Source organism: Passer domesticus, chromosome 7, assembly GCF_036417665.1.
Source record: "Passer domesticus isolate bPasDom1 chromosome 7, bPasDom1.hap1, whole genome shotgun sequence".
Classification (NCBI taxonomy): Eukaryota; Metazoa; Chordata; class Aves; order Passeriformes; family Passeridae; genus Passer; species Passer domesticus.
In genome coordinates this window covers 52,207,345-52,231,273 of record NC_087480.1, presented here as the reverse complement: position 1 = coordinate 52,231,273, position 23,929 = coordinate 52,207,345, and the positions used below count along the sequence as shown (strand labels likewise).

The 23,929-nt window shown below is 39.9% G+C and overlaps 1 protein-coding gene across 11 annotated transcripts in view; it reads right to left on the bottom strand.

The window, feature by feature from the left end:
- Nucleotides 1–23,929, bottom strand: part of ST3GAL3 (ST3 beta-galactoside alpha-2,3-sialyltransferase 3) — a 188,563-nt gene that overhangs the window by 142,466 nt on the left and 22,168 nt on the right. Inside the window, exon 1 of one of the 11 annotated variants that reach the window (XM_064428658.1) lies at nt 5,008–5,036. The exons of the other annotated variants lie outside the window; for them this stretch is intronic. The gene's annotated coding sequence lies outside the window, so the exon portion shown is untranslated. Of the gene's footprint in view, nt 1–5,007; nt 5,037–23,929 lie in introns of those variants that run through there. 11 annotated transcript variants of the gene reach the window in all.

Below are 23,929 nucleotides of genomic sequence, written 5' to 3'. Positions count from 1 at the left end.
TCTGCAGCTGATAGGAGATCCAGGTTCAAAGTTCAAAACTTAGTCCCTTTATGGGAAGAGAAAAGTCACTCAGCAACAGGACACATCTTCAGCAACAGGAAACATCTGATTGTAAAGAACATTTCCAATAAACTCTGAGTTTAATAAATTGTCTTAAAACAAGGCTGCACTAAATTTGCATGCCTGTCCTGTGTGCCACTTGGCGATACTTATTTTGGTACAGAGATGTGGGAATAGGACAATGCTTGTTTCAAATAATGTACCTGTGAGGGAATATTCATCCTCATGTGAGAACACACATCATTGAGAGATATCATAATAATTGAAATATCTCATTCTTAATAGCAATTCACTTATGCACTGCACAAATTAAATTTTCTGCATTGTTGCTCTAGCCACTATCTCTTGAAATACCATTCCCATTCACAAAGCACACAGTACTGAAGGTCCATAGGTTCTCTCTCCATTTTTGTGGCTCACCCAAAATACCCATTTTATTGACATCTAACTTCATCTGACTTCTAAGCCAAGCTTAGACCTGAACCCATATTCCTTGGTCATCCAATCTGTGCAGATATGAGGTCCCTTTTGTGCTTCAGCCTGGAGCCAGCCAGCTTCCACACCAGGAAACTTGACATGGAGTGCTGAGGCTCAGCACAAGCTCAGCTGCAGGGAAGGGAGGCACAGCTGGCCCTGAGTGAGTCTCTGCAAACGAGCCACAGCCAATAGGAGTAATTTTGCTATAACCCATGCAGCCATGAACAAGTCCTTTGATTAAATTGTTTCTCATCCACAAAAATAAACAATCTGATTTTTTCCAAAGACCCTTGGATAAAAGGCTTGAAAGCTAAGAATGGATATAGCAAAGTATTATCACTTGTCTGGAGAATGTATGTGGCATCAAGGTCTACTGGTTACACTGCAAACAGAAAAGTCATTCTCTATCACCTCTCAATTTCCTGTCATTTAACTGAAAATACAGCTCTCTTAGTGATACTGAACTTGAGAGATGTAGTAATATTCCTTTAGGCAATTTTTATATATTTCATGGAACCTAACCAACCTTTTTACCCTTGTTGTTTTGTGCGTTACTCCTTTTTCATCAGGACATTTGTTATGAAGTGGTAAACGGACTGAACAACACTCATGTTCTGAACAGATGTATTTTTAAAATGGTTTGAGCATGCCAATTTTCTTTATTCTGCAATGAATGAATGGAATGAAAAGATGCGGCGTCCTGCGCCAGCTGGCAAATGCTTCAGAAGGATATTACATTGCTATTGTCTCCAGCAGGACCCAAATAACTGTTTGGTGGCAGGAAGGGCTGGTATGTTTTGCTCATAAGAACAGTATTTATTTGGATCTACTACATAACTTTGCAGGACCATCATCAACATGGTGCTTCACTGAGCATCTGGGACACGCAGCTCATCCGTGCCCACCACAGCTCCCTGCTCCAGGGAAAGGCCAACAGCACCTGCTTCTCACCTTGCACTTTCCAGAAGAGAGGTGGACAGTTCCCAGAGACAAAGGACAGGGTGAGAACAAGGTGCTGCAGGCATTCAGTGAAGATACACTTGGCTTTGAGGAACACAACTCCAGAGGAGGTACAGAACTACCATAAAGTCACAAAAACACCCAGGTCAAACTCTACCAATAAAGCTGATATCCAACAAGTTATTTTCCTGACAATGAGAAACCCTTTATAGTTAATCCCAAACAGATTCTCAGTATTTTAAGGAGTTCATTATCTCCTAAGAGAAGCATCATATTTTGGTTTCAATTATTGCTGTAGCACAAAGTCAGTCATACTCCCAAATTCCATAGAGGAACATGCAATAAATTACAAAACAGTACAATTTCTTTCTTTGAAGATAACAATCTATATGGCAAGACAGAAAATAGGTACTGGCAGTTGGGAAATTACACAGCACAGAGAAAATTAATTCTGTATTTTCATATTACACAAAAAGCATGTATTGTTAGTCTAGATACTATAAAACAAAGCATTTATAATTTGAAATAAATTGCTTTAGTCTTGTAGCATTTTTTCTAAGTATGGACATGGGCTTTTACATTAATAAAACACAGTTTGTGTCTCAAACTTACATATACTCACACAACTGTCAGAGAACTCTGGAAGGCTGATGCACACTATTTTCTTATGATTTCTTTATAGTTTACATAAATGAAGATATCTACGCACAATTAATGACAATCAGGACAACAACTATTTTATAGCCTGGTCTTGGTTTTATGCCTATTGAGCCACTCAACTATTTTTTCTTCCCTTTCCCTCATGTACAATACTTTTCATTTTCCAAGCTAACTCTCAGGAACCCCTCCTTTCTCAAAAGCAGAAGTACAAATACTTCCATCAGGAAATTCACATTCTTAGTTTCTTTGAAAATGATCTACAACTTATGATATTTAGCCAGTGGTCAAAAGCTTCCCAAAACCTTCAAGCACGCAATATCTGGCCCAACTACCACAATAACTGCCAACAAGGTCCTACATAGAGTTTTTACAGTGAGATTTGTCATCTCTCCTGTCTCTGCCTGGCGCACAAACAAATCACAGGAAGGAGTAAGGAATGAGGTATGAATCTAAAACACCTCTAGAATACAAGTGTTTTAGAGACATCTTGTCTAGAAAATTACCACACTTGAATTTCTTTTGCATAGCAAGGACCTAGATAATTTATTAACATGAAAGGTGATGTTGAACAGAAAGTCTGCTGGATCCATTTTTCACTCATGCATTTTGCAGTTTGGGGCCAGAGGGAAGATTGTGGGAATTCGTTTAACTTATAACAGCATTGCCACAACTGATTCCAAAATTTGAAGAGATTTCTGGCCCATCAAATCCTAAAACTTAGTAAGTTTCCAGCACATGCTGAGAATTCCAAATGAAAATTTTGATTTGAGAGTTCCTATACAATATGTGATTTTATAGGTAGCAGACATATTCAGAGGTATGGAGCATAAGTTCTTCCCAAGCTGACTGGCTCGAGCAGCAACTTGTCTTTACCTTACTGACACACTAACTGGTCTACAAAGGGCATTATGTCTATACAAAAGCCTTCACATCCTAAACCAAATATTAACACAAACAAATCTGAAATAAAGCTATTCCCAAAGTATCTGCTTAACTATGAAAGCACCCATACTCAGAGGAAAAAAACAAAAAAACCTCCAAAACAAAAACCACAGTAACTGAACAGTACATATATTCTCATTTCCTATTATTTTCTTTTACAGAAGTGTTTGATTTTAATTTAAAAAACCCCAGTTCATCAAAACATAAGAAAAATAACCCAGGGATGCACTAAATGCTGTCAGTAGTGCCTCATTTCCATGTGCAGAAATTGCAGGACAGTGAAAAATTTATTGAAATAGCAGCTGCAGGGATGGAAGTTGATCACCACACACACCACTCAGCCCCTGGACAAATACAGCTGGAGACAATCTAAGGAAAAGTGTTCCTCGTATCACACCACATAGAAAAATACAATGAATCCCATTAAATTAGCACTTGGCAGAGATACAAGCCAGTGAGGGGAAAAAAAAAAGGCAACCAAATAAAGCATTAAAATAATTCCAAGGCATCAGAAGGTTAAATAAGAAGAAACATTGGTTGCAGTCTAGGATCAATGGAATCAAACTGTTGGGCACCTCCTCGAAGTGTTTCAGCCTTTCAAAAAAAAAAACAAACTCATAGGGTAGTTTCAAAGTCAGCAGTGACTAAAAGTCAGCAGCCACTCTTCTAAGTGGGAAAAGGACGTGAAAAAAGATGCCACTGTCACCTCCAGCTACAAGAACTTTTACTGTCCTTGGATAAATTCTATCAAAAAGATCCTTGTCAGCCAGACTGAAGGTTACAGTGACACAAAGCTTGTGTGCAAAACTGGAATAGACAGTAAAATACCAGAGAACTCAGGAAAGCCATGAAGTCTCTTGCATCTTTGCAACAAGCAATCAAAATGCCTCTGGAAAACAAAACTAAACAAGAAAACCCACACCAAAAACAGAAGGAAAAAACCCAAAACCCCAATCCACATCAATGGACTACTTTAATGAAAACACAGAGACATTAAGAACACTAATCCAGCATCCAGCACAGCAGCATCACTGAAGCATCGATTTTTTGGTTGTTGTTGAAGATCCTGTGAAACTGCCAACTCCACTTCACTAAAAGTTGAAACTTCAGAAATTGAGAGATGCCAAGAACAACTCCCTTTCTAAGTCAATTTCCACAAAGAAAATCTACTGTAATCTCAGAAATACAAAACTTCCACAGTGCTCCACAACAGACTCTATTCCTTATTAGCATTTCCAGCCACCTGCTGAAATGTGCTTCCAGCCAGGATTTCACAGGCTCACTGGGATTCACAAATTTTAAGAGTTTCACCAATTCTGGATTACTCCACTAACAGAACTCCTTATAAAAGGCAACAGTCATTTTATTAACCTTATTCTAAAACAGCTGCCTCATCTAACACAACTTCTTTTGACTGGCAAGAAAACCCAACAGCTTGATGTTGGCAGGCCTGGGATCAACTCAGAAATGGAAAAAGGCCTTTTCTTGATTTGTGACAAGTCATCAATGTTGGCAACTTTTTGGCCCTAAATTTGACTATGAAATTGCCTGCACAACTGAGCAGATGATAGGGAAAGAGAGGAGAGGATTAAGGGAAGGGAGATAGCAATGAGTAGGGTGTTCTACAAGTAAAGAATAATTGCAGAAGCCTGAGAAAGCAGATCACAAAACACAAAGGGCTGCTGGTCACCCGAAAAAGGCCAACTGAGTTGAATGTCTTAAGCTGTTGGGTTTTAAAGTCAAGGACTGGTTTTAGAGGAAGAGGTTCTTAGGTTTTATAAGGTTTTTAAACTATAATAAAAGAGTGACTTTCTCAGGCTGGATAACCTTGACATTCCTTTTAAACCATACTAAAACAAACACGCCCACCAACTCTCCCAAACGGAATCAAGAAAAGGCAACACTAACCACAGTAGATGCTATTCAAGGCGATACACAAACCTCAGCATCTCAAGGCCAAGGACTCCATATGGAGAAATGCAAGCCAAAAGCGGGATTTAGGGCCAACTTCAAAATTGTACATATGTAAAAGAACTGCAATCACTGTAAGATCCTCACTGCATCCGAGCAACTCGTTATCACCAGCCCCAAGCCCACAAGAGTTCAGGGACGGAAACAAAGTTATCAGTTGCAGCAGAGCACTTTCCCACAGCTGGTTTTAATTAAGCTAATTTGGCAGTAGTGACCGACAGCAAGCAGAGCCTTCCCAAATCACTTTGCAAGCATTTTTGCCAGCATTTCACCATCTGTGATAACCAGGATACTTGATACTAACTAGGATCTGTCTGAGGCACAGCACTTCAGAGTTGTGTATCCACCCTCTAAAATCATCTGGTGCAGCCACTGCTTACAGGTAACTGGAGCCACTGTTTACAGATAATGGAGTGTGGGGAGAAGATGCAGAACTTGAGGAAAGGCATTGGATAAATTCCACTGAGAAAACCACTCCTGAAAAAGCAGACAGATCACTTGCCAGAATCCCATAATACCTTGGCCATACTCGTGGTACATGAAACCTATAAATGATCACCTGGATCTTGAGGAGATTTTGGAGCTGTAACAACAGAACCTATATAATTTATATAACAACCTATATAACCTATATAACAAACAGGCCTATATAATTTCTAGCCTAGTTGTGTAGTTTTTCTACAGCATAGGGCAGGTTTAGCCTGAAGAAATACTTTGGGTTATACCATGATGTCAGAACAACCCAGGGTATGGCCAGACTGTGCAAATTTAAGCCCCATGAAGGGAATGAGAAAGGGTCTAGAAAAGGAGTAATTTTAATGGCATCTAACTACACAGAATTTTTTTCTAAGGTAAATCTGCGACCAGCAAGTAGAGTGGGAGACACTAATGGTACCAGCACTGATACATGAGACCAACACACAAACAGAACAGACGGATCAGTAAATATAAGTCAAGAACATGCAAACAAGAAAAAAAAAAATAATCAGCCTTCTGCCAGAATGCTTAGCACATACCCACACCTAGTCTGTCTGGTTCACTCAAGGTATGAATATCTGATACAAACACTTGTTCAGATTAAAACACTGACCTGGCCACCTCCAATAAATGCAGATTGCTGACACTAAAGCCAGGGAAGTTGCCAAGAAACAAGCCTTAAGTCTGAACCAAGGCAAAGGAAACAATGAATTTTGTGGGATCATAAGTCTGGGCTTCACAAGAGCAGAGTTCAGGGACCAGCTTCAGAAAAACCCACGGGATTTGGGCCTTGGGAGAAGACTGGTGCAGGACAGTTTGCTCATTTTGAAGAATGACCTCCACCATGCTCAAGAATCATACAGCCAATGTGCAGAAAAGCAAGAAATGGTACCAGGAGACCCACATGGATCAACAAGGAGGCTTTGACAATACTCAAATATAAAAAGAATGCACACAAGAGGTGGAAGCGGGGTCAGGCGAGCAGGGACAAAAGTAGAGACACTGCCCTGGTGTGCAAAGATAGACTTGGGAAGGTCAGAAGCCTGGAGCTGAGAACAGCCAGGGACAAGAAGTGCTTCTACAAGCAATTGAGCAGTAAAAAGAAGACTAGAGAAAATGTGGGCATCCTGCCGAGAAAAAAATATGGAAAAGGCCTGGAGAAATGGGCAGGCAGATCTCATGAAGTTCAGCAAAGAAAAATGCAAAGTCCTGCTCCTGGAGAGAAATAACTATGCCCTACAGGCTGGGTGCCAACCTACTGGAAAACAGCTTTGCAGAGAAGAACCTGGGAATCCGGGTGGAGCAGCTGAACCGAGCCAGCAGCACGCCCCAGTCACAAAGGCAGCCAGCAGCCCCCAGGGTGGGGGACCCCAACCCTGGCTCTGCACTGGGGGGGCTCTGCTGCAGGGATGGGGCACTGCTGGGCTCCCCTCTGCACACAGACACACTGGAACAAGTCCAGCAAGCTAAGATGATTAAAGGATTGGAGCATCTGCCACGAGGGGAGCCTGAGAGAGCTGGGATTGCTCAGCCTTGAGCAGAGAATGCTCAGGGGGAACTTAGTAACTCAACCTGCTGGGAAGGATTAAAGAAGGCAGAGATGGCTCAGAGGTGAGATGCCCAGTGAAAAGGCAATAGGCAATGGGAACAAACTAAGAAGCAGGAAATTCTTTTAAACCTAAGGAAAAAAACACATCTGTACTATAGGGGTGTCTCCTAGTTACTACTATTTTGTGACTCTGTGAAACACCCTTGTGTTCTAAATAAGTATTGCTCTTGGGATTTTAGTGCAAGTACTGCCCCTCAATTGAGATTGCTTCAGATCAAATTAAATGCAGAGGAATCAACTGCAAAAAAAGACAAACCTCTCAGTCAGCTGGTAAGACAATGCCAGGCAAAAATTCTTAACAACGCCTTAAAAAATAAGAATTCAATTTATCCTGAATAGAGCACAGAGTAAATCTAATAACTACAAGGTTAGGATTCACTTACAAAGAATTTCCTTCCAGTATAATGAAATATATTGTTAATGGCTACTATTTGAGACCAGGAGTGAAAATCCAATTATCCTGCTGAGGTCATGATTATTACCCATAATAAACTGGGTTTTACTACTGGTTTTTACAAGAGGAGCAGCCAGTTAAATACAATGTGCACACTGGAGTGTTTTGGCCAGGAATTGAGTTAGAAGGATCTGGGCAATTTCTCTACAGCTGTTCAACATATTCAACATGACTGAAGTGTCCCGCACTGACAAATTCCCCCATCAAATTTTACCCCTCAGAAGATTTCAAGCAGGTGGATTATTAATGCCCTGCATTCTGCTAGTGAAAATTTACATAGTGATGCCACAGAAGGGACAGCTTTCCCACCACATCCCCAAAGAGCCCATTTCTCCAAGCCTCCTCCTTTGAGCCATCACAAGGACTTCCCTGGCTGAAAGGTCAAACTGGCAAAATGCCTTTCCATTTTGGTTTTCTGCTGTTTTGCAGTAGGCTGGCATTGTTTGCCATGCCATCAGTCAAACAGAAACAGCTGGCTCAAGGTAAGCTGTAGAAATAAGGCATGGGGTTGAAGCACAAAGAATGCGAGCGATGCTCCAAAACACAGTTATAGCCAGTGCTAGCAGTGTTTCATGCAGCCAAAGCCCAAAGGCACATTAACATCTTTCTATCCACTCCTCCTCCACTGTGGCTCTACCCCTACCAGGCACCTCATTTTCTGCTCCCAACAAATTCCATCACTGAAAGCTACCTACCATCCCAAACACATGCAGAAGATTGAAGACAGATTGGGAAAAAAGTTATTGCGGCCTATGAATATTTTTTTCTTTTTCAAGCCTGCCTACAAAAGGTCTTCTCTCAATGAAATCACACTCTAGTACCTGTAAAATTATCCATGAGGACAAACCATGATGAGAGGCAGACTCAGCACAAAGTGCTTCAGTGACTTTGCACTACACCTACTATATCTTGTACCTACAAGGGGTGTCTTCTGACACTGTGGCTTAGATCACTTTTCAAAGCAGAAAACCTCACTCACAAAGGAGTTTTTTTGCCAACTTAATATCAAATAAGCCCATACCAGAATGCCATGGAATCACAGAATGTTTTGGTTTGGAAGGGATCCTAAAAAACAGATAGTTTTTAGCCATGGGCAGGGATAACTTCCACTAGACCACGTTGCTCAAACCCCTGTCCAATCTGGCCTTCAAAACTTCCAGGAATGAGGCAACCACAACTTCTCTGAGCACCCTCTTCTAGTGTCTCACCACCCTTACAGTAAATAATTTCTTCCTAATATTCAGTCTAAACCTACACTCTCTGTTTGAAACCATTTCCATAAGCATAAGTACATTACAGTCAGAATATAGCAGTGACCAAACTGAAGGTGTCTCACTTCCATCAGGATTATCAACTCCAATCCCAAATTAACACCACCCTCAGGCCACACAGGATATTTTGCTTTGCTTTCACAGCAAAGCAAAATTTAGGATATTTTCACACCCTGTGTGGCCCAGCACATCACTGCAACTGCCCCAGCACAGCTGTGCCATGACAACTGCTCACAGGGTGAGCGGAGGTGGTAAATTGGATCACTGAAAAAGTATGGGACAAAACTCAGCAAAAATAGTCCTCAAAAATGTTCCTATTAAGTAGTCACTTAGAGCAGATTTACCACAAAAATCAACACACTGTGTAACTGTACTCTCAGAAACTTAGATTTGGAAAGCTCTGGTCCTTTCCACAGAACTGAAATGATCCCTGGCAAAACGGTAACATTCCTTAAAAGCGGGTCTTAAATAACAGCCCACCTGTTGACATTCAAATAAAACACAACTCTGGTGAACAGCAGCCAGAGACTGTGCAAGAATGTGGTAAATAAAACACAGGAGGAGAGAGCAGGGCTGTCCAACAAGAGATGGAATAATTGCAGCTTTGTCCCCAAACCTTTACTGGTTTTTTTAGAGTTTATCTCCAGAAGAAAAACTCTCTGGAAAGTTCCAGCATAATCATCTTCTCAATCTAGAACAAAGAAGGAACAGTCCTTTCACAACAGTGAAGGACAAACAAGCTGTATCAGAATACACATCTTTGAAGCACTTTTTGTGACATCATAACTAATGAGAAAACATTCATACTTAATTGGGGGATTCTCCACAAAACTACTTAGTAAATCCATAAATGCATGCTATGAAGACGGGGCAGTGATCCAGCAATAACTAATAACATGTCAACAGTTCCAATGAATAACATATTAGGAGCAAAAAACATTCCAAACTTGGTGTGAAAAACCTCATTTTTTATCTTGCACCAACAGTACCCTCTGCTGTTCCAAAGCTGCACTGCATAAGGTGACATCCAGCCCTGACCATTGGAGTACTGCATCCATCAAAAGCATCTACCTAGCTTTATTCATTAATTATCCCACTTCCTGAAAGATGTTCCAGTTATATTGGTTACTTCCAACTACAGAACCAGATTTTGCTTTGGTTATAATGTTAATGTATTTATTGTCCCAAGACCTACTTCTGTGATTAGAAAAATACAGTTTTAGCCTTAGAAATAATTTTAATTAATATTTTAAAATTAAAAAAAACCAAAATAAATTGAAGGCTATCCTCTAAGGAAGACAAGACCCAGTCAACACCACAGTAATATTTTCTGGAACATTTCTGTAAAGCCAAAAGGGGGTTTTAGATTTTAAAATCCATGTATCACTCAACAGGCACACATCATAAACCCAAATATTCTACCAAAAGGTTTTTCAAAACTCATCTTGAAGGCTACATCCCATCTGGCAAATGGCCCTAGGGGAAACAACACAGGAAGACTCCTGTACTTCTGATATCCTCTGATAACTCAGCATGCCTGTGCTGGAAGAAGGACCACCACACTGCAGATGCAGCACAGCAGGAGCAGAACCAGGGAGGTGAGGCAGGGAATACCACAGGCCTCCCCTGTGATGAAAATTCCAGACCTATCCAAGCAGGGTCACCATGAAGCTTCAGCAAAAGCCCTGAACTTGAGGAGACAACACCCTCAGAGTGTCCAGATGAAGATCACCATCAGCAGAGAAATTCAGAAGCCGAGTGTACTACTGTTCTTGTCTCCTCATGTGGAAGGCAATGTGAGGGAGGATAAGCACAAATTGTATGAGCACTACAAGGGAAAAAATGCCCCCAAGTGGGATTTGAAGCACAGGCATCTCACCACAGGCAGCTTGTATGAACAAGCACTAGGAGGAAAAGACATACAAGAGCAAGGAACGCTCTAACTAGATTACATGGTTAAGATGACTGTGCCAAAATTGAACTGTGAATGGACTGAAGAATGAACTGTGGATTACACTGAAGGATAATCCAGAACTACAGGGAAAAAAAATTCAAAACAAACAAACCAGAAAACAGAACTCTCTCAGTACAGAGAAGAAACAAACTTGTACAACTTGCAATGGAAAAGAAATCTCTATTGCCTGATCTCAAAAGCTTTTCAGGGCATGGTGACACATGACATAAAATGTTTATAGAGCTTAAAACCAAAAGAAACTGAACAAGTCATGTTGTCTTTAACTATATTGTCAACAAGACACTTCCACCCAGTTCAGTGTCTTCTTCTGAAGCGATGGGAGACACCAGTCAGTTGCCTTTGACCAAAGGACACAACTTTGAAGTTTCAAGGCTGGTTTCATGTCTTTCCAGCAAGAGCAGACTTAGAACCAAATTTTCATACATTTCAGCATACAGCAACATGACTTCCAAGTGTATGGCAAGTATACAAATATTTGATCTTGGCGAGGGAACAAAGTACTTCCAAGGGGACTCAATGGTGTTGTAATGAGTTACAGTGAACAGCAAACTGATCTGAATTGGCAGCACAACACTGAAACCCCCATGTCTTTGCACTGAAATGCATCAACTAGAGCACAACTGCAAACCACATTTTTCTATTCCACTCATTCCAAAGAAATACATGCTGGAGCACCACACTCCAAGAAATATACAGACAAGCTAGGGAGTGTTTAGAAGTAGCAATGGTTAATATTTTTTAAAAATTTCTCCACTAGAATTATAAAGCCCAAATCTGAGGAAAATAAGACTGCAAGAAGCCTATCACCTAATCTAAAACTCACAAACACATGTTGAGGGGAGAAAAAAATTAAAACAAGAGAGAGTGAAAGTCAGAAAAGCTTGCAATTGACTTCATTGTGGTCAAAGGGGTTTAGAGTAGACATCAGGAAAAATCTGTCTAGAGGGAAGAACAATTAAGCACTGGAACAGATTGTACCAGTTTCCATGATTAGATTTTATAGAGTACTTATGACATATGTTGGAATAAAAAGATGTTAAAAATATTGTTTCTAAAAGTCCACAGAAATATCTGGGGTAGTTCTTTCCAGTGCTATTTGCTGCAATTTCCTACAAAGGAAAACATTTTCAATGGTCATTATTAAAATATACAACCTCTAAAACAAGTAGTAACATTTAAGGTCAGATAATCAAGAAAACACACAGTACTAGAAATCAAGCTTATTCATCTACACTTTAAAAAAGCATAGGACAATTATTTTCCAAAATAAATATTTACTAATCTATCTTAGAAAGTACCTAAATGTTATACAGAAGGAAAGGAAACTGCCTTGTACTTCCAGCTCCCTGTTGTTTCTTAATGCCAGTGAGGTAGTGGACCAATATCAGAGTGCCAGGAGTACAAAAATGCAAGATAATGGCACTGAGGTACATAACATAAATATGAAAATAAGTTAAAAACAAATACTAATTATGTTTTCAAAATTTAAATAATTATTTTGAAGCTTAACACTATCCCTTTCTTACCTACAGACTGACTGCTCTGGACTGATATTCTCACTTGCTGATATTATCTTGCTGCTGTCAGTGCTTTAAAAAAAAAAAAAAGAAAATTAATTTGCAACCATTTTTAGCATCGGGACAGCAATAAGGAAGGAGGCTTCTGCTTTGTGGCCAAAGAAAGATTATTCTTTAGTACTACCCAAGTCCTAAGAAGGTTACAATCAAAACAATGTAACTTCTTTCTCAGTACAATGAGCCAACATCCCTCTAGAAATCTGAGACTGGTTCAAGCCTGTCCTTTAAAAGAAGCCATAAAACATTTGCCTTGATGGAGAAACAACACAGAAGAAAAGAGAAATTAAAAATTATTAACACGGATTTGCTTCCATCTTCAAGATGAAACTTGCGGTATGCAAGCACCTCCACATGTTTGTAATCCTGACACAGCCCAACATTCAATACACAATTGCAGGGGATTTATACCCCACGTGCTTCCATGTAACTGCATTCCCCAAACACTTTACTGGACCAGACAGACATTCCAGAGATGAGGCTTCACACTGTACAGGATGCAGGAAGGGAACCACCCAGCAATCTATGCAAAATGAAGCCTTCTGGAAACATTCATCCCACAAATAATGCTTTTTAATTAAAATGTGTTACAAAGTGTACACAGGCACACACCAGAAGGAACTGATACAAAATATTATAAGATAAAATATCTTAGAAAAGGAGTACACTTACTTCTCAACTCCTGCTAAAAGAAAAGAAATTATGGTATTTGTTATGGATTATTAGCTTTGGAAATCTCACCTTTCAAGGACAATAAGTGGAGGTGCTATGAGGAAGAGACAACCACTACTGTTGGTGCAGTCACTGGAGGCATTGTGTCCAATTGCTAAAAGGACTCAAAAGGGAAATGAATTTGCAACATACAACACTATGGTTGCCACCAGCATATATCTTCTTGCACAATTAATGAAATTCCTCCAGTGTTTCTATACCACAGAGTTTTGAATCAATGAAGCAATTCATGGGAGAGATTTAAAGAGCTTAGTGTGGATACCTGACTAAAAAAATAAACTACCTAAAAAATAGTTTGGAAAACAACACCTGTGCTATACCAGGAACTGCAGAACTTGAAGAAAATTGAAGATGCACAGAAAGTTGAAGCATGATCAAATAAGCAATACAAATGCTCCAAAGGATTAGACAAACCAAACATAAGTACAAAAGGGAGACTTTAAGGACACCACTCCATTAGGATACAACACATTGCAGTCCCCAACTCCCTCTCTAAACAGGTTGCAACCCCAAATTTATAGTCACTTCAATAATGAACAAACCTATGTTCAACACTCCAGATATCTCCACATTTTTAGTCACAATCCAGACATGCCTATCATTAATAGCTGGCAGCAGCAGAAGCTGTTAAAACACAGCAGTGTTCACACCCAATGCAGCCGTTTTCAGCAGCTCTGCCTTCTCCAGAGGGAACCAGTTACAACACGCACGGCTCCCCTTGCAACCATCATCTTCTCAGGAGCCCTCAGCCTCTGATTACACAGCAGTCAGTCACAGCCATCCTCTTTCAAACAGTTCTTTGTCATTCTGAGCTTACTAAACAGCTGTGTGTCAAGCACTCAGAGCCCAAATTAGAAGTACTGCACAGCCACTGCCTTTCCTCACTGACCTTCTCATCTGTTGAGTTCTGAAATTTCGAGAGACAGCCCTGATTACTTTGGTAATTACTTCTCACGCTGTCTTCTGGTCTTCACTTAATACCTACAATTCTGAACCAAAAAAAAAAAAAGTGTAGGCATATGGAACACACATTCAATTCTCACTCTATCCTACAAGTCCTTCAGGGGAAGGAAGTGACAATGGCCACAGTTACAGATTAGGGTGCTCTGACTGGACATTAGAAAAAATGTCTCTACCAGAGCACAATGGAACAGATTGTCCAGAGAGGGTGCCTGATACCTGAAGTCTGCTTTCCTACTCACCACTCTGTTCTATACTCCCTTAAAAGTAACTGCTTTTGGACTAATCCCCTTGAGGAGCATAAGGCCCTTGTGGCAGCAACATCAATACCTACATTGTCATTGTATATTCAATACATTCAATATTGTACATTCCATGTTAAGTGTCCCTTCCTTGACCTGACATTTCTTCAACCAACTCCAATACAAGCACCTCCAATGAAACAAATGCATGATAAAGAGGTGTTTGAAACAGAAGGTGATGTACCAAAAATATATAGAACTATTTAACTGACATAAAACAGCAAAAAAGTTTGGGACAAGAGGTACAGGAATACCCAAATACGAAAAAAAAAAAAAACCCAAACCACTCCAAATGACAATGAACCCTTTGTTCTACTACATCATGCCTGGTCCCTAGGGAGGGCTACAGACAAACAAGGGATTGTGCTGGGCTTGTGCAGATGATCAAACACCAGGGCACTGACACAAGGCCTGTGAGGACAGACTGAGGCAATGTTTAGCCTGCAGAACACAGCACCTGGGGGAGGCCAAAGGGCACCTGCAGCACCTGCAGGGAGCTCCCCAGAAAATGGAGCCTGATTCCCAAAGTGCCACGTGGTGGGACAATGAGAGGCAGAGGGCACAAGGTGAAATGAGAGGTTTGGACTGTTGGATGTAAAGAGAAATCTGTTCACCATGAAGACAGTGATGCACTGGAAAAACCTGTACAGAAAGGTTGTGCAGTCTCCATTCTTGGAAGTTTTTAAAACCTGATTGGATAAAGACTTGGTCTCAGCTAATAATTGATGCTGCTTTCACCAGGAGGTTGGACGAGAAATTTAGCAACATTCATTCCAACTAGTGTTATCCTCTAATTTTGCAAAGTCTTGCTCTATTCTTAAAAACACTTAAGATTTTTTAGAGGTATTTTACATCTGAACAAATTGAACATTAAAACCAATCTGTGCAGATTTATTTTCCTGTAGCTTACCATATCTGGACACACGATACAAGATGGAAAGGGTTATTTTTCCCACTATTTACACATTGCACATGTAGGCACACAAATGCGAGAGTGTACTACAGTTACCTTTAGTAAAAGAGCTCTTTTTACTACAAAGCCTGCAACAATAACGGCAAAACAGAATCGAAGAGAAATATACAAATAACTCAGGTGAAAGATGCAAAAACACTCTGCTTTAAACAACAGAACAGAGATGAAAGCTCTGAACATATCTTTCTATTTATGAGTATGGCTAATTCTGATATGCACAGTCTCATCCTGCTTTGCTAGAATAAATCTACTTTCATCTTCAAGCTGATCTCATGTCAACAGTTACAATGTGCAAACCTAAGTAGTACAAAGATTAGTTGCTTTCAAAGAAAAAATGTAGTATATGCACTTAATCTTTCAGGTGCTTACAACACTTGGAAAACTACAGCTTCAATTATAATATATTTTTTTCCAAGTAAGTTCTCATAAAGAAGTTTAATATCTTGAAATACTATTCATTCTCCTTCCTAAACTGTCTTTCTACAATCTTGGTTAGTCACATATTCTTAGCCTTTCCAACCTCTATGTAGATACTAAATTATTTTCTGAACCCAGTTAAATTATTAAGAGTCTCATTGTAATTTCTACACAGAGTTAAACACTCACTACCCTGTCTTCTTAAACACCTTTTGAAAAAACAAACAAATAGAATACTTTGCCATTCTTTTAGTGCAATTTTATCAAGTATTTCTAGAAACATTAATTATCTCCCCATCTTCTAAACTCATGTTTTAACTAGGCTTTAGGGGTGCTTTTTCAGAGAACACCATTAGTCTGGGAAGCTCAATACCATGTGAAGATGCTAACAGAAGCTCTCATATACATTTGCAAAGCAGCCAGACAAGTTTATCTGAAAATCTTAACAGGTACTATTATATAAAAAGATAACATATCCATCTCAGGAAACCAAAGGTCACACACTGCAGGAAGAGAGGAGAAGAGGATGGGAGTACCTGCTAACCCCACTGTCCGTTTTCTGAGACTCTGCTGCCTGTGCCTCTGGCCTGAGCAGGTGCAGCCGTCCTTACACAAGACTGTGACAGCGGGGCAGAGCTCACCTGCACAGGTTTTGCCACAAGACATATGCACCAGATGTGCTTCTTAACACAAACTCATCTTCCAAAGCTTTTATTTTACTTCTTTCTTTAAAGTACGTGAAACTAAGAGCAGCAGTTGGTTCAGTAATTATAAACATGCCATCATCACTTGTCAGAGGACTGCAGCATATTTTCATCTTCAGTTCCTGTATCAGTTCTACCTGATGGAAAGCAATTCAAATTATCAAATGTGTCTTTATTCTCCTCCTGCTTCAACCTCTGCAGAAGGATTTGCCAGTTTTCTGGACCTTCCAATTATTCAAGATTAAAAGCACCCAGATTTTCTCCACAGCAGCAACCCATGAAATAACATTAAATAGTAAGAATTGTTCTTCTCTCTCCTCAGCTGGCAGAAGTCCTTGAAATAGAATGAGCTGTTTTGTAAATAAATGAAGTAACAAAGTCTGACTCCCTAAGAATTTTAGATTTGTCTATATTTTCTTCTGCCTGCAATAACGCAAGCACAGTACTCAAAACCTTATATTGCTGTGTGATGTCTCCAGATTCTTTGGGCAAATACAGAATGCATTCAACGGAATGCAAAAGAAAAAATCCATTAGGAAAGACTTCTGAACACCAGTGTCAGGAGATCAAACCAGAAATTTGCCAGGATGTCATCTGAATGATCAGATTATGAAAACAGCTATAGGCAACAGTAATGGACTGTCAAATATAAGTGGATATAAATAGCAAGGTTTCTCCAAATTAAGGCACTGTAAAACCACATGACCCCACGGAAGGCTTTCTTACTTTTCACCCAGGAGATGGCAGCTGCCATTCTGTAACTGCGATGAAAATACGAATGCTCTGGGTTTTTGGCTGTGGGGTTTTTCGTGGTTTTTTAACCCGACATTTTTGCCGAGGCCGTGACGTGGCGGGCGCGCCGGGCTCTGCTGCCCCCGCGCGGTACCCGGGCGCCACTGCAGCCCCGCCGCCCCCGCCTGCCGCACCTGCGGGGCTCCGCGGAGCCGCCGGGGAAATCCCGATGTTTCTGGGAAAAAACTGATGTTTCTGGGAAAAAAATGATGTTTCTGGAAAAGCCCTGCTGTTTCTGGAAAAGCCCTGATGCTTCAGTAAAAATCCTGAGTTAAGCACGTCGATCTGTCCGGGACGGATTTAAAATAACATTTCCTAAAGAGCTCGGGGGAGAAGGAAGAGAAGGTCCCTGTGTTTTCACACAGTATCAGTTCCCTGGACTAATTCACTACACAAACAAGTTTTTTAGATGTCTGAACGCAAGCCAGAGGAGCAGAAACTGCTCAGCCAGGAGCTCTGCAGAAACTTTCCAGTACTTCACATTACCTACTCTGTCATGTTATTTAGTCTTTAGCAAGACTGAAGTATTTAATTGGGGAAAAAAAAAACAGCACAGAACCAGGCAAAAAACTTAATTCCTTGCAAAAAAAAAAAAAGCGTGCAATGTTCACTTCAAGCATGAGAAATTATGTGGCTTTAAAAAAAAAAATCAATACTTCTAGAAACAGGCAAGTATAAAACATGGGGGAAAAATGCTCACATTGGAAGAAGTAAAAATTTATCATATAGCCATCTCAGACATTTTCATAAACAGGTTCTTGACGAAAGAAACCATCCCAAGATTAGTTTACACTGAGTGGGGACAAGTATAAGTAAAGCTACTTATGGGGTAATTCCCTTCCTGCAAAAGCACAAACACACGACTGCTGAGCAAAGTATACTTACACTAGTACAAAATTATGTCAACATCAGTAATTAATACACAACCAAGCCAAGATGGTTCAGGGTGCTTTTCAAAATCATGGTTGCACATTAAACAAAATGAAAATAGCCCTAAATTCCTGAAATTACATTAAAGTCTGCAGTAAGAAATTCTTATCTTAGCTCTTTTAAATGCTGCAATTATAAAGTTTTCTAGAAATGATTGAACTTACCAAGTTTTTTTTGCTCTTACCCTAATGGTTCTTCTCACTTCTCAATTGCCATTTCCTGAGGTCAGAGTTAATCTTTAAGAAGGAATTCTGCATCTGCATCAAGACTGTATCAGAAGAGTGACAAATCCACTACACAGCAGCAGATTTCTCTAGTCCTTCATCCATCCATCCACCCATCCTTTGACACAGGAAGTGAAAATTGCATAGGAGAGTACAGCATAAAGAATACTTAGCTCTAGTATACGAGCTATTTTTAATTCTTCTTGGAAAAAACCCCAAGTTTTAGTAACTACATCAAGAAACCAGACGTTCAAAGGTCAAAAAACACCAGCCCAAAGTGACTTCAGATAATGGCACAGTTTCTATTCATAGAAGGACAAATGGTTATATAATACAATAGGCTGTAATTATAAAAACAACTTTGTGGGAAATCAAATACACATCAAGGAGAAGTAATATATTGCTATACAGTACTGAAGCTTTAATGTTTTTCTAATATGAATAAGGCCTCTTTTTCAGTCACAGAATGGTTTGGGTTAGAAAGAGCCTTACAAGATCATCTAGTTCCAATTCCTCCACTGTGGGCAGCAGACACTTTCCAATAGACCAGGCTGGTCAATGCCCCATCCAGCCTGGCCTTAAACACTTCCAGGGATCCACTACTTCTCTGGGCAATGTTCCAGTATCTCACCACCCTCAGAGTGAAGAACTTCTTCCTCATGCCTAACTAACCTAAATCAATGCATAAATTTATCTTTCAAAAGTTTAGAAATATCACAATTATATTTGAAGCATTGTTAAATAAAAAGGCAAAATTAGAAAATTAAATCAAAATTAACAAATTTTTCCACTGTAATTCAATTTGCACTCTTTACATTGCATTAACTCAGGCTTTTGCTTCTAATGAAGTATCTGACCCAAACACAAAAGCTCTGGACTCAAATATATAGAAAATAATATTAAAATTAATCATAATGAAAAATAATAAAAGCCTTTCCATTGTTCCGATAAGGCACTTTTAAACAGAGATTATAGCAGCAGTGCTAACAGAAAAAAGCAGCATTACTAATTTCCTAGCAGCATAATGGAGAACCACCCATGCTCCACTTGGAACCTGATACAATTGTGTGGGGCAAGTCTCAAAAGGCTGAAAAGTCTTTGCAAGTAAATTCACAGTAATTAGGTTTCTAATTATACCCAGAGCATTAGTGATTGCTATGGTTAAAACAGCCTGAACTGTTTCATTATTCCTCTCTTTCTGAAAGCTCGATCCTTCATTGTTTGAGCAGAAATTCTAGAAGTTTAGTCTGCCTGAACAGGTATTTTTTTAAAGTTTAAACAGAAGAACAGAGAGCCCTGACGTTATGTACAGAGAGCAAAATTAAACTTTTCCACTATAAAAAAATACTCCCTGGTATTGAAGCAGCTAGAAAGCATGAAGTACAGGGCCTCGGATGGGGCAAATCTGAAGGCTGAAAAGCCCCAGACCAGAATTCACAACAGTCCAGGTTGTACACTCAGCTCTGAAGGCACTTGCACACATGCATCTGAGGCAGCTTCTAGCAGCCACACCATGCCCTAATTACAGCACCTACATCACTCCACTGTCCATGCAGACCATGCTTTATTATCAGCACAGCACTCTGAAATACTGCCTGTGCTTTTACAAGCATCCACAGGTGACCTCTGCCACAAGCAAGCAACTTCAACATATTGCTGCCCTCCTGAACTACAGACATAGAATGTATAATTATAGGACAGAATCTCATTTGGACTCTCTGTCCAACTGGACTGAGATGAAAAACCTTGAGACCTTTATTCTATTCATAGCTCTACCCTTGAGCTGCTGCGTGATGTAGAAAAATTTGACTTTCCTGTGCCTCAGCTTGCTTTGCCTTCCTGAGTCAAGTCTATTCATCACCCTTCATCCTGAAAATGAAAGAAATGTGCCTCAGTACATTTTTTTCATTAGTATGTCTGGGCACAATTACAGCTGAGAAACAATATTTACATAGCATTTTATAGCTACTCTGAGATTGATTAACTTGTAACAAAGACAAATAGATGCAATTGCACTTATAAATTATTAACATTGCAAAAGTAAGAGTAAGCCTTCAGAAGTAGGAAGCCATCAGCTACTTATCTGTTAGGAAAACTCAGCTTTTATTAATTTCTGTGCCATCTTCTTTTCCACTACTTCTTTTAAAGCATAAATGCATCTGTTCATTGTGCTTTGAAAGAAGATCCTCCTTGGAACATGTACACTCACTGTAGTTATAAAATATATCAGTTAAACTTTTCTGTAGTTATTAACTCTTTTGTTCTCCGAGTGATTAAGGGGTACACTTCCTGCACTGCTGCAGCTCTGATGACTCACATTTAATCAGTGTCCAAACAGTGAAACTCACAGGGTAACAACTGTGAAAAAGTGACATGCTGTAACAGAACTGAATTAAAATAGGAGGAATCCCAGTGAGATATTAAAGAAGTTTAAAAAATGCATGTCTTACAAATGGAAATAGCTGATTTTAACACATTCTGATTTTCTGTATTTTTCCTAAATAAGCAAGGAATGCTAAATTCTGACCCTCGGAGATATACACTTCCTGAATTGTTGAGGCCTTTGGTTACGCAAAATACCAAGAACTGGTTAAGAAACATCCTGTAATTTCTGTACCTGACTGGAATTTTAGCACTATCCTCACTCACTGTTACTCTCTCAGGAAAGCAATGCATACATGAGCAATATAATCACCCAGTGCCATGAAGGAATAACCACTTGAAATCAGCTACCTCAGGTTCTAACATCTATTCAGGATATGCATGCACAGTACAAATTACTTTTTGCTTGGATGCACAATTACATTCCTTCTGAAGTGCAGAAGAGATACATAATTCATAGAGAGCTATACCTCATGACCCAAGTGTACTTGTCCTTGCAAGTCATACCCAGGTTTTTTGGCTGCTTTATTGCCTCAGCCTGACACTGTAAACCCAGACTGCAATAACAAAAAATAAGATGTTATAGTGACAATGTTGACAGATAACAAACTAGGAAAAATCTCCCCTGAAAATCATCCCTAAGTGTGGCAGGCACAGTCAGAATCAGTACTAAGGCCACGGTCAGATCACAGCAGCAGCAGCAGCTGTCCAACTTGAGATAAATCACAAATTACCTTCTTTGTCCCAGTGTCAGTAGAAGTGGTGTGAAACAGAACTGAAATGAGCATGGAAGGTGCCCAAAGCCAGCCCGTCTGTATCAAAGTCAAGGGGAAAAGTGCCATCTATTCTATCAAATGAATGGTGGGGGGAGCTCCCATTGAGGTTGGCAATACCTTAATCACTACAGCCAGTGCTGCAATGGTACAGGAGAGAGGTGGGGGGATGCACGGTGAGGAAGAGGAGGAGAGGCAGATGACACAGCTCTCACAAGGAGGTATTGTTTCCAGCTGAACGCATTGCTAAGGGGTTCACAGTCAGCTGAGATGAATAAATCCTTTCACCTCTGAAAGCACTCAGCTGCAGAGCAATTGCTACCAGAGGTAAAGTGCTTTCACTGCAATGTACCTTTCCAGAATAGGGAAAACTGCTGACTTTGACCTCTGGAAATCCATATTGGAGGACACAGCTTCAGCTGCATGTAAGACACTGAAAACTGTTCCTTATGAACACTCTCCCAATGCACCCATCCAAGTACATGAACATACCCTTCCCAAAAATGTGTGGGGAGGCCAGGGAGAAAATGCACAAATTGAGCAAGTGAAGCAAGTGAAACATTAAGTCAGGATGAGGTCAACTGAGTGAAACAAACAAAAACCACACTCTGGCTTTTTTTAGGGAAAGTTCCTCAATTTTACCCATCACTAATAACAGAGAGGGTGAAATACAAAGGAACTCAAACAGCATCAAGACAGTCACTGTCAAGAGAAGCAAGAGCAACCTACTTATTTCAAAATGCAGAACTAAGGCCCAGCTGTGAGCAGGGAGATGGAGAATTATTCTTGCACCTTACTTTTCCATCTTCCTAAAAGGTCAGCACTCATCCAGAACTAAAGCAGTAACCCAAAAAAGCCAAAATGAAGATAGTACAGATACAGTGTTACAGCCACCCCTCGAGCCACAACATGCTTAGGGTGTTATGCCCTTAATGACCTTCAGTAAACCTATTCCTCATATACTCCTAAAACCAGAAGAGTGTTCAAGGAGTTTCCTCCTCTGGAGAAATCCCAAGGACAAGGCACGTTATACTTGCTCCCTCTCTCAACAGCTCTGTCATGCATCATTTCCCATTGCCCCTGCAGAGTTTTGTCCTGTACTGTTAACATTATAGCAGCACTCAAAATTCCTGGAGAGACAGCTGGGTTATAAAGTAATGCTGGGTATTTCACTAAATAAGCAGTAACACACTAGAAAAAGATGAGGCACCTTCATTCCCCTATGTTCCTTATCTGTCCTGTGAAGTGCTGCCTTCTAAAAGACAGAGAGGAACTCGTGAATTTCTGAACTTGGCTTTTAAGTCTGCTAAGTTCTGACTCACTTTCAGTGAGCAGACTGTCCCCTCTGTCCTGGTGGCACACAGGCAGCTGCGGTTACATTTAACAGCAAGAGCAATCAGGAACACACACATCAGCTTCCAGCCAGGAGAGAAATAGCTGGCACAATTACAGCTGGGAAAGATACTACCACAAATGAGCGTCCTGGAGTTGCTGGAGTTTAAGTTTAGCCATGTTCCTTATTCTGGCAGACTAAGAGGGAGGACAAAAGTAATCTGAGCAGTAACAATTTCTGGGCACCAAATCAATTTTTTGCCGTGTTCTGCACAGATAAAAGAATTATCCACTACAGTTAGTACACTACAGCTTTAAGTTTCGAGCTGAACACAAGTGGAATACTTCAGCCCAATATGAGAAAAACTTAGAAAAGTTAAGCTACTTTATCAGACAACTCTTGCTTTAAGTTCTATTTTTACATCTTTGTTTCTAATATTCACTGCTGCCTCAATAACATTACTTGCTATTTTTAGCATTTCAAAAAAGCGTCATTGTGATCTTCAAATCCCTAAACCATCTGAAAACTAGCAAAGAGATCCATAAAACCATAGCTGGATCCATGTTATAAGAACTTTCCGAACATTTGTTTTCAATTTTGGTGCAGAAAGTACAGCACTAACAAACATTATAGCTGAGTGGATGAAACAAACCTTGAAGTTACTAATAACTCAAACATTAAAGAATTCACAATATTCCATCTCAGTGCTGTACCCAGTCTCTTCCTACAAAGCAAAAAAACACCAAACCAAAAATAAAAAACCACAAACAAACAAACAAAAAAAACCAAAATAAAAACCCCAAAAATAAACCTAAACCAAAACAAAAAAACAACCCAAACAAAAAACAAACAAACAAAACTGTTTCAGGAAGCTTAGAGTACTGCACAATACTGTCCAAAGCAGTCTTTCTAAAAAAAGTAATGTTCACAAGGTTAGTCTCTCAGGCTTTCCAGACTGGGAAGCAGAGGCAACAGCA